Genomic DNA, 211 nt, shown 5'->3' on the forward strand with positions numbered 1-211 from the left:
TTGTGGCCTGTATTCGTTTTCATTTTCTCTTCTCTTAGTTTCGTCTCAGTAATTAATAATTTAACTTCTGAATGTCAACTTTTTAAAATTTGTACCTTTTTTTTAATTTTTTTTACTAGCAACAATTTCACTATGAATATTTTTAAATTTTATTAATAATCACTCATATATATTATAGTGTAGCCTCTAAGTATACAAATTTATCCTCTAA

The sequence above is a fragment of the Chenopodium quinoa genome, unplaced genomic scaffold (assembly GCF_001683475.1).
Source record: "Chenopodium quinoa cultivar QQ74 unplaced genomic scaffold, ASM168347v1, whole genome shotgun sequence".
Classification (NCBI taxonomy): domain Eukaryota; kingdom Viridiplantae; phylum Streptophyta; class Magnoliopsida; order Caryophyllales; family Amaranthaceae; genus Chenopodium; species Chenopodium quinoa.